At 41.4% G+C, this 11,051-nt stretch overlaps 1 long non-coding RNA gene across 1 annotated transcript; it reads left to right on the forward strand.

Moving 5' to 3' along the window:
* Window positions 1-8,038: 8,038 nt before the first annotated feature.
* On the forward strand, window positions 8,039-10,740 carry LOC135409136 (uncharacterized). The gene is made up of 2 exons (XR_010428031.1): window positions 8,039-9,320; window positions 9,856-10,740. It is a non-coding gene; the product is annotated as an uncharacterized LOC135409136 (long non-coding RNA).
* Window positions 10,741-11,051: the final 311 nt, after the last annotated feature.

Below are 11,051 nucleotides of genomic sequence, written 5' to 3' on the forward strand. Positions count from 1 at the left end.
GCTGAAGATAAGGTTTCACTAAGTATTTCTTTCTTACATTTTACATAGCAAATACCAAAATGATATGAATACTCCCTATGAGACAAGCTCCCAGATTATAGCTGAATAATTCAAACACAAGGAGAAGATTCTGGCATGGTTACAGAGTCAGCAGTAAAAGTCAGGTGTTCTCAATTGCATGGCTGTACAGCTTGCAGAGAGCCCTCTCCCCTTCTTTGCAGTGTTCCTATCGATGCCCTTCATATCCTTGGTTCAAAATCTCACGGTATTTTTTCTATGCTACTATCATCCCTCCTTACTCACTCTACATAGCCCCTTTTAGCCTCAGCACCTTCGCTTGGTCTTCTGGACTTTCCCTGAGCTTCACTGCAAGTCTTTTCTCTCTTCCTTACACAGAGCTGCTAGTGGCAGCTCTGTCCCTTTGTGGGGTTGAGCAGGTAGCGTGCTCCCTTCCTGAGATTGCTCCAGATCACTGCAGAGGACTTAAATTTTATTACTGTGCTCAGGCTCACTCACAGAAGGCCTTAAGTTCTTTGGGATCCTGAATATCACCAGTCACGAACCTCTGTTCTCTAAAACTATGAAGACCTTGGAGATTTCTTTTCCCTGGATGAATTTCTCCCTGTCTTTTAAGACAGATAAACCACCTTCCTTACAGTGACACAAAGATATTTTTTCAAAAGTTTGCCTTTGAAAAGCATCAAGTTTCTGCTGAGTAAAATGCAACAGGTGCCTGCTTGGTGGAAAAGCAAAGAATATTTTATAGTTCCTTACCTATTCCTTCCTCCTAAGGCTGATCATAGAAAACTGGATAAGACTCCAGAAACAGAAGGTTTGCTACTGAAACAGCAGAGGATCAAATAAGATGGAGTCTGGGACAGCTGAACGGCTTAAAGAGCATCTTTAAAATCTTAACTTGATAAGACAATTTATTCTGTTGTCAGATGTTTTCATTAAATAGGAGTTGCACTGCAACCTCTGTTGAGAAGTGCAGAGGCTTGTGTAACAAGGAGCAGGAGCAGCACATGTTTTGTATTCATCCTTCTGTCTGACTCAATAGCAGTGTTGAATGACGCTGCTTAGGGCCACATCCAGAACTTTTTGGCCAGAAAGAATAGTTAGCAGTGTGCCAACGTCTGAAAAGGTAAAGTAAGAGGGAACAGAGGGGGTTCTTGGAGACCTGAGAGTTTGCAGATAAATATCTTATGAAGGGAGAGGGTAAATTACTCTCTTCCAAAGAACTGTACCAAGTGTACAGGCTGAGAAAGGCTCAGAGAAGTAATGTAAACAGAACAGTGGAACTCTTTTGCAGACGGAAAATTAAGCTAATATCTCTCACTTTGGATCAAACCACATCCTATATCATTGAGCCTAGCCCCATTAGACATGCATCTGGCCTGTGGTACACTTCTCAGCCCTGCAGTGCCATAGCAGACATACAGTTTAGCTCACAAAGGTTGTTATATTCCAGCTTTTCTACCATTAGGGACTGAAAAAATTAGCATGAAAGGATAGCCCAAAGTGTACAGAGAGGCCTTAAATGCATAAAATCCCTTAAGTCTCAAACAGCCTTGATCTTTAATCACCTAGATACTTTAAATCTCATGCTGACCCTGAAAGATATAGGAGAAGCTGAACACAGACTAAGTAATTACAAACTAAGTATTTACATCTTCCCCACTTCAATTTATTTTTGAGACTGAACACCAATAATACCTTTCTTTTTTTGCTTTTTTCATTTACTTTTTCTGACTCAATGCAAAGAACAAGCCTCTCCTCTACAATAGATTTGGATCTGACCATGATAATTCCTGAATCCTATATACTGATTTACTATGTACAGATACTGAACTAATATAATAGTGGCACAGTCACGCTGGAAAATGAAGGTGAGGCTAGTTCAACACTCTTCACACATCTGTTACATAAGGCAAAAGCTTGTGGATTTTTGCAGTTTTGGGTTTAATTTTTTTTTTTTTTTAATAGAACCTGTAATAGACAAATTGGAGTTGTTCGGTTGTTTTGTTTTTTTTCCCCCCAGGAGAGAAACAGTACTTGCAGGGAGAGCAGGAATCCAGGAATTCACAAATTTTTCATTAAGTACACTTTAGAGAAAGTGAGAAAGATTATCTGTTGAGATTGAGAAATCAGATTCTTTCGTATGAGGGGAAATGTAGGGAAATATTGACCTATTAGGAAGAAGAAAGTCAGGTCCTTGGAAAAATGAACTATATACAGACTTAGTATAATTTTAATATCCTGTTTCTCTAATGTTATGCTTTTCCCCTGTTGTTAGAATTATACAACAGTTTAGCTTAAACAGACTGGCCTCTTTATTCACAGTCACAAATTTGCTAGTCCAAGAGAAGAACAGTTACCAGAAATACATGAGAGCCTGCTGGGTAGGCTCAACTGATTGACAGGTTGCTCTTCTGTGAGAAAATTTTAAAAAAATATGAATGCATGAGGCTTTGTACATGTCTAGGGGGTACTTGTGCAGATTCAGGAAGGAACAATTGCAGTCTATCTCCTTGAACTTACCAAGCTTTTCATTCTCTATAAAAGCAAACTGTTGGCAAACTAGGTGGGAAGCACAGGAAAACCAATCCTTTATCAGCAAGCCCCTTGTTACACAAAAGATGATGAAGAAGACAACAGAGGAGGAGAAGAAGGAGAAAGAGAAGAAGGAGAAGAAAAAATAATGGGGAAATGTATGCTCAAAGACTCAGATACTTAAATCCCTCCACCTGTTACACTATAAACTGACTTCAGGGGTCACTGCTGCTTACATGAGTCACTCATGCTTGTGCTACTGAGCTACCAGCTTTTCCTGTCTTTTATCAGACAAGGCTCTCCCCATATTTGGACTGCAGCTTTTTGTCTGATTGCTATTGTCCTATTGTCCTAATATAAAACCTCACATGTGCAAATCATAGAACCATAGAAAGGTTTGGGTCTAAAGATCAGGTAGTTCCAGCCCCCCTCCCATAGGCAGGGACACCTTCCACTAGACCAAGTTGCTCAAAGGCACATCCAATCTGGCCTTGAACAATTCCAGGGATGGGGCATCCACAACTTCTCTGGGCAACCTGTTCCTGTGCCTCACCACCCTCACAGTAAAGAATTTATTCCTCATATCTCATCTACATGTTCTTGTAAAAAGCCCCTCTTCAGCTTTCTTGCAGGCCATCTTTAGGTACTACGAGGCTGCTAAAAGGTCTTCCTGGAGCCTTCTCCAGGCTGAACAACCCCAACCTTCTCAGCCTATCTTCATAGGTGAGGTGCTGCAGCCCCCTGATCATCTTCCTGGCCCCCCCTCTGGACCTGCTACAGCAGGTCCACATCCTTCTTATGTTGGGGGCCCAGAACTGGATGAAGCACTCCAGGTGGAGTCTCATGAGAGAGAGCAGAGTGGGAGAATCACTTACCCCGACCTGCTGGCCACGCTGCTTTTGATGAAGCCCGGGATACAGATGGCTTTCTGGACTGTGAGCAAACATTGCCAGGTTTTTCACTTTTCACCCACTAACTCCAAAGTCCCTCACCTCAGAGAGGAACTCAACCCATTCTCTACCCAGCCTGCATTTGTGCTTGAGATTGCCCTAACCCAGGTGCAGGATTCTTGCACTTGGCCTTGTTGGCCTGATGAATTTCATGACGTTCACCTGGGCCCAGCTCTGAAGCCTGTCAACATCCCTCTGGATGGCAGCAGTTAGTCACCACAGCTGGTTTTGCAAAATGGACCCCAGTATTTCCATGAAGCTCCCTGCTTACTGCATTCAGTGACTCACAATTACATATAACCATTCACACACTGTGCAATCACAGCCTATGCTATGCAAATTATGTGAAGTATCTCATATATTGCTGACAGTACCAGAGAGGTTGGACACACTGAAAGTATTCCTACCGTGATTCAGTGACTACCTCCAGCAGTGGGTTTGCTCCTGTATTGCAAATGCTAAAAATGTAGTAAACAGCTTTGATGCTGCATGTGACACAACATGTCTAAATGATAACAGAAGCAAAAGGCAGTAAATGGTTACTTTTTTTCCACTATGCCTTTGATAAACACAAGCTAAATCTCTGTTGAATAAAATGGAGCTAACGTTTTTGTGTTTCAAAGCAGAGTCACAATTGAAAAGGTTTCTACGGAAATGAAGGAAAGAGGCCAGAAGAAAATTGTGTTTTCTTTTACCCTTCAAATGGACAAGCTTTGCAGTGGTTATATAATATTTAAGTTACTGAATACGGAACGTTACTCTGTTCAAGAATAAATGGTTCACATATGCAGAATGATTCAGCCAAATTTACATTCTGTGAATAAATGTTTATTTATGAAATTACACATGCAGCACAACCAAAATGAAGCAGGGACAGGCTATGACAGCTCTTCTAGGATATGTACAATACCAAATCTTTCATGGTGCTACTAAACTGGCATATACATATTCAATATGCAGTTAAAGTCACAACAAGCAAACTGACAAAAAAGAAACAAGTTTGTCACTACAGTATTCCTGCTTTATCTTTTGCAGGCCATGGACAAACCAGGTGGCCCTGCAGAGACAGTATACTAAAATAGACTTTTTGAGACACTGGTGGGACAGCAGAAGAAAAATAAAGAAATAGCATAGATATTCAAGAGAGCCACCTTCTAGCTCTGCAGTTAGGGCAGCGTTCTAATTCAGACCAGAAGGAAAAGCAATGATTAACAACTTTAATAAAGTCAATATAAGTGGAATCTACATAAAAACTTTCAAAAGCATGGCTTTTTAAGCTGCTGGAAAGGTTGAATAAGTTTCTCAGTGTGAAAGCTCCAAAAAAAATTTCTTCGAATTTGGCTTGCATGCGTATTTCTTTGAAACTTGAGGACAGAGCCACATAGGAAAAATACATGGGCTGTACTGAAACTTACTGCGCTTGAACTTTGCATTATATAATGCATTAATTTACAATTTACCATGGTGACCTCCTTAGGCATCTTATTACAGTCAACACAAAAGAGCTAATAAGAAAAAAAAGACTTTTGTATTAAACAACTGATTGATATTACCTTTCAATCACATTTTTTTTTTTCAATTTCCAGGTAAGAAAGCAGAGATTGAAGAAGAAATTTTACCTAGAGGTAAATAAACAGCTAACATATTGGGGTTAAAATTTTGCTTATGGTAGAGCCACATCCTATTTCAGATGTTGATTCCTTCCTCACACATATATCCCTAAGCACCCATATCCTTTCATGAAATTCTGTCTTCCCCCCTTTGAAAGGGTTGTAATAACCAGTCCAAAGGGATGCCTATTTATTTGTGTTAACGGAAATATTTGTATGTCCGGATGAAAACCAAGTGGGAAACAGAACTTGGGAGCTTTCATCCTAACACTTCTTCTTTTTCTAAGTCTCCTAACTGAGTACATCAGCAGCAGCACCAAAACTCACAGCTTTCCTGAAGTGTTTATGAAAACATGTTAAAGAACCTGTAAGCCTTAAATCGCACAAAAGCATTTCTCTGCACTCTGCAAATCAGAGCTAAATATGACAGAGGGAAGATAAACATGACAGCATGAGAGACGAAGAATACATCTTAAAAGTGCTATATTTGCTCCTTCCCTTCTACAATTTTCCAGCCATGCCAAGATAAAATAAATACAGAGACACTGCTAAAGCATAGTATTACCTATGTCCTTGACGCTACTTGCAAATAATAGGGTATTGAAAAATCTAAGCAAGTAGTTATAAGTTTAAAACCTATTTTCAAAATTTTGGGACTCAGTGAATGCTACAAAAAGGCAAGTTATACCACATACATCTAAATTATTGTTAAGATAGGCACGTGCACATTTATGTTTTGGTAGGAGCAGTAAAAGCATTCTTCACTGTGGCTGTGGTTTCTAATACTTGGCACCAGTATGACTTATAAAGGGTGGATATGTTTTGTTGAAAATCTCCTGATAAATTTTTACTTGTCTATAAGCAAGAATGTAATAATTCTGCCCGAGAGCTCTGAAAGTTATGAGTATCTGAAAGAAGTAGCTTGCTGAATTACAAAAATAACTGTACTTTTAACTGAAAACCATCATCACCAGCCTTGTTCTCATTATAAAAACCTGTGGAAACAACAGGAGTCTATTTAATCAACTGTTATAGAAATTACTGTTAGCGAAATAATTCTATCATGATCACATATGTTGTTACATATTATTTTGATTAGAGGATGTTCATAGTGTGTAAACTGAATGCTTCAATGGTAAAAAATAGTATAGATAAAGTATATCTAGCTATACTTTAGATATAGATAAAATTAATCCTTCTTTTTGGAGTAATCAGAGAAAAGAAATAATTTTTATAGATGCCATGCAGTAATAACTTAATGCTTGATAAACAATTTTTATGCAGGGATATGAAAATTTCAGTGTTGCCAGTGGAAGAAAAACAAGTTTTCCAGAGTGCTTTTGGAATCTTGCACGGTTTTAGTGAGCTTGGTCCATCTGACTCTTTACAAGCTTGGATAGCCTTTGTGTAGATTTCTGTACATGTGAAATAAGTCAGTTCTTTTCCAAAAGACTTCAGAGAAACTGGATCAGTCACCACAAAAGGGTGGGGTTTTCATTCTATTTCTCTACACAGCATAAGGCCAATTCATTTATTCCTAAAGCTTTGAATTTACAGTCACATTTTTCACCTACAAGTCTTGACCTCTCTCACAGATGAGATACCATGATTCCTGGTTTACATCTGAGCCCACTATAAGGTAGAGAGAAGCAACTTCCTCACAGTCCTATGGGGACCCCTGTGTGGTGGGTTCCCAGGAATTTGTTCAAGCCTCTTGTCTTGGACAAAATGAACACGATTGTGTTTTAATAGTGAAAAGTACTAACAAGTCTCTTACCTATGAATGGTTACAGGAAAGATAACTCCAGCAATGAAGGGCAAAAACACACCAGAGGAATCAAATGAACTAAAGAGGGCCTGTATTAGGCATTGCATTACACAATTGCATCTGTGTTTGTCATCAAACTCAAAATCATCAAAAGTCTGCAAAACTGAGTTGTTTTGCCACTGTAATACCTCAGACATTTCTGGGAAGTTCAGATTTTTCTAAGAAATACAATAGTGTGCTTATCAGTCACTGTAAAATTAGTGCAAACCGAGACAAGAACCTGCAATATTCTTGTAGCTCTCAGGGTCTTAAGACTCAAGTAGTTAATGTTTCATATATATATTTCAATATTTGTTAAAAATTATGAAAGTGTATTCCATATACATGTAAACAACTGTCAAGCAATCAAGCTTTATTTAATTCAGCTCTTATGATAACTAGCAAATAATAAAACATATAGAACACACAAAAATACAGCAGCCTGATAAGAAACCAGAGCTTTCTCACCGTGATAAGGAAAAAACGCAATCAATCACCATGACAGCCAAGAGAACAACAATTCCATTTCATGGCAGGCTGCTAGATTACAAAAATTTTTTTTTATTTTATTTTTTTTTTTTTTTTAGATTTGGCCTATCAGTTTTGTGCTCTTGCTCCGATTCTGAGCAGAGGTGTAACCGAACCCGGTCGCCCATCCTCGTGTCTCTATATAATAATGTCACTCTTCCTCCGTCTTCAAAGTTTTCCCGGGGAAAAGCCTGTTGGAACATTCACACTTCTGACACGCTTCTCTTTCTGAATAACAGGGACACTTTTTGTTCAGCTGAATATTTTCCATCTCCAGCCTCCCAGGACCCAGCTAGAGCGGCACACACGCCGCCCCATCTCCTCCGACTGCCCCGCAGGATTTAAACCCGTAAGGGTGCGAGGAGATTAGGCGTATTCCCGGTGAACAGCTACCCTCATCATTTCCTCCGTCTCCCCCCACATCATGGATTTGTCTAGACACGGAACAATTCTCCCCAGGGCAGAACATCCTCCTCGGGCCTTCCTCCCTCTGGGCCGGTCTCACCGGCCGGGGATAAGGCGACGCGGGAGGCAGAGCCCGCGGCTCCCAGGTGCCTCTCCCGCGGGACAAGCCCCCGGCAGCGCCCGTGCGGGAGCCCCGGGACGCGAACTCGCGGCCCCGGGAGCGGCCGCGCCGCCCGCGGGCGGGGGACGGCGCCACCTGGCGGGTTCGCGGGAGGCCGCACGTGCGTGCCCGGGGCCGGCGCCGCCCCCGGCGCGTCCCGGTGCTCGCCCCCCGCCCCGGTGTCACCCCGCGCTCCGGCCCCGCTTCGCCGCCCTTCGCGGGAGATGCTGCTCCCACCCCTGGGCTGCCCGCGGGCGGCGCCTGTTTCGGTGGCAGGCGGGGCTGTTTGCGTAAACGTCTCTTCCCACGTGTACGGAAAGGCAGCTTTTCCCGTGTGACCAAATGTTTGTGTAGGAACAAGGGAAGGAGCAAATTAAACCTGCCTCGTTTACTCAGCGCCACGCTGTCCCTTGTCTGTGCAGCGCTAAGGGACAAGCATGGAACTGTCTGCGTGAAAGCCTCTCTGAGTCCCACCGGTGACCCGGCCTTGCCGGGTGGCACCGGAGATTTGTGGCAACGATTCCTAGAGCAGCCAGGCCTTCCTCTGTGGCTCCTCTGCTCCCAAACGTTACTTGTTGCAGCATAAGAGATTGTAGGAAAGGTTTCTACTCAAAAGCAGCAGTTAACTCTGCAGCATCCTGTATGAGCACTCCAGAGCCTCCTTTTTACAGCCCTTCGCGGCCAAGCGCTGTTAACAAGCTGGCCAGCCTGCTTTCAGCTGATGCTAAGTGAAAATTAAGTCAGAAAAAACAGTTGCAAACTTTTCACGATGAGCTGCTAAGCTCCACTGAAACTGGGAAATTTTGAGGCTGTTACAGCAAGAGAAGGGATGTTTGCATACTCAGGTGCAGACAAGTGTGAATTTGTGCTGCCTGGGTTTCCAGATGCCTGGACATGTGCTGCTTGAGAAGCCATTCAGATGCTTGAGCATGGAATTGGTGCCCGAACCACCAGACCACAGCCATGCACCAAAATGGATGCCAGTTCCAGTTGTCACCAGCCCCTGTGGCTTGGAGTTTGGGTGGAGCAACCATTACTATGCAGATACACCCCAAAACCATTGTAACTCAGCTGTTAATGGTTTTTAAACAAATAAAAAGCACATTTGGGTTGAAAAACAGACCATTTTTTCTTTCAGTCACTGAAGCAGCTACCAGCACTTGAGTGGAGGGTGGATGAGGAGCAACACTTGACCAAGTGACTGCACTTGTTTACACACCGCAAGAACTCTACAGACTTCATTGCATCTATTAGGTCTGCACTCATAACAAGAAGATGGATCTTACAGATCTTACAGAAACCTGCAGGTATGTGTGCATGGATTAATGCCTTGTTTATCTCTTCTCTTTTTTCCCATGTTCAACTTTGACTGGAATGGGTAATGTTTGAATCTTTTTAACATTACTTTTGTCTGTCATGAAGCAAAAATTGTTGCTTACCATGCAACATAGTCACATTAAGAATACCTAAACTGTCAAGAAAGATAACCTTCTTTATCCAGTGGTTTTGGGAATCAGGCCCTAAGCCATGAGTCCAGCCAGAATACAATTTAAAGGTAATTCTTGTCCTGGTTAGGCCTTTGAGGGATGGGTAAGGAAAGGTTAGAAATGGTCAATGTGAATTAGATCCCCTCAACTGCTCCCTTAAGTTTTGGGTTGCTTTTTTTCCCGTTTTGAAAAGCTTTCAGAGAACTAAGTTCTAAGGGAGACAAAAAGGAAGACTAGAAAAAGACACACTTTGTTTATGCAATCCTGGTAATGGAATAAATCCATGTGTGAAGGATGAGGGTGAGGTTTTCTACTCTCACATTTTTTTTAAGGACAATACATCCTCTTGTTTTAGGCAACAGCTTACACACATTTGGAGCCTGAAGGAGCTGTATGTGCCAGCAGACAGCATCTTTGGAAAACATGGTGCACAGGAACAGCATGGAAACCAGGCTTCGCTGTTTCTGAGGATTCAGCACATAAACTTTGTTGCTGATGCAATAGTGAAATAATTTGTCTTTTTAATGCATACAGGGTAATCTCTTCTTCATCCCAAATGGCATATGTAACTAGACAAAAATCTGTTTTATTGTCTAAGTGGGACCAAAGTAATTTTAAGATGTACAGTAGCCCCTAGGTCTACAAAACATAATGCCATCTGGACCATAAGCTTTCAAAGAATACAGTTCAGAAAGAATATCTTAAAAAGCATAAGGTATAAGAATCAAGGGGAAAAGAAACTAAGAGGAGCAGATATTCAGTATTCGTTTGCAACTGAACATTTACTTCAAAGTTATTCCTTCAGTCAATTCACCCCCTAATAAGTATCAGATTTTCTCACTGTAGTGTCAACTTTGGAGAGAGGAGCTTTCTGCCTGCCTGTCTTGCCATTCCCACTCACACAGCAGCTTGTAATATTCCAAGAACTTCTCACTTGCTCTCTATGCCTTTTATTTTTTTTTGGTCTCCCCAGTCTGAATGTGCTCACCAGATGCAGTGGCAGTTAAACAAAAACACCATAAATAAAAATAGGCCAAAGAAAGGTCTAGCTAGATGCAGTATTTTCCCAGTATTTTCTAGTGAGTTATCCTTGCTGAAATGGTATGTAACAAACTCTGCTAACCTATGGAAATTCCAGAGATAAATTCATAGCAGAGATATTCAGCTCCATGCAGTTCTAGGCAACTTTTGTGCAACAGTCAGTCTAAACATTCACTTGAATAAAAAATTATTAAATGCACTTGGTGGCTTTTTGTGTGTATGTCTCTTTTTGCTTTTAATTCATGAAAGTTTGTAGAAATAAACACGTGTGCAATAGAAATAAACACGTGTGAAATAAACACGTGATGGCAAGGTTTTGTAGATGTTTGTGAGAAGGTCTATCTGCAATGGAAACATTCATATACCTATGGTGAAAATTCATTTTAAGCTTGAGAGTTATCTATTCAAGACCAAGAATCCAGCAATGAACCTTTTGGCAGCCTCAACCAACTTTGACAGTTCTTTGAGGAAATGATTTGGAAGCAACTCAGGCTAGAATGTACATGCCCA

The sequence above is a fragment of the Pseudopipra pipra genome, chromosome 2, assembly GCF_036250125.1.
Source record: "Pseudopipra pipra isolate bDixPip1 chromosome 2, bDixPip1.hap1, whole genome shotgun sequence".
NCBI classification, from domain to species: Eukaryota; Metazoa; Chordata; class Aves; order Passeriformes; family Pipridae; genus Pseudopipra; species Pseudopipra pipra.